The sequence below is a fragment of the Habropoda laboriosa genome, unplaced genomic scaffold (genome assembly GCF_001263275.1).
Source record: "Habropoda laboriosa isolate 0110345459 unplaced genomic scaffold, ASM126327v1 scaffold54, whole genome shotgun sequence".
NCBI classification, from domain to species: domain Eukaryota; kingdom Metazoa; phylum Arthropoda; class Insecta; order Hymenoptera; family Apidae; genus Habropoda; species Habropoda laboriosa.
Window position 1 is genome coordinate 333125 of NW_017100156.1, and position 233 is coordinate 333357.

The following is a 233-nucleotide window of genomic DNA, read 5'->3' on the forward strand; positions in this document are numbered from 1 at the left end:
TGATAATTATACGAAGGAGAGAGTATTTGGTATATAAGTATTTGAAAAATTTGCACATGAGGTAAAGAGTATGGGTAACAATTCAGTATTCACTCATGTCCCTCTTATAACACAAATTTTTTAAAAATTATGTTCAGTACATTCTTGACATAAAATATCTTGATTATATTAGTAACATTAAACGTAAAAGTTTTTGAAAATCGAACTAGTGAAATAATTTTTTTTTTACCATC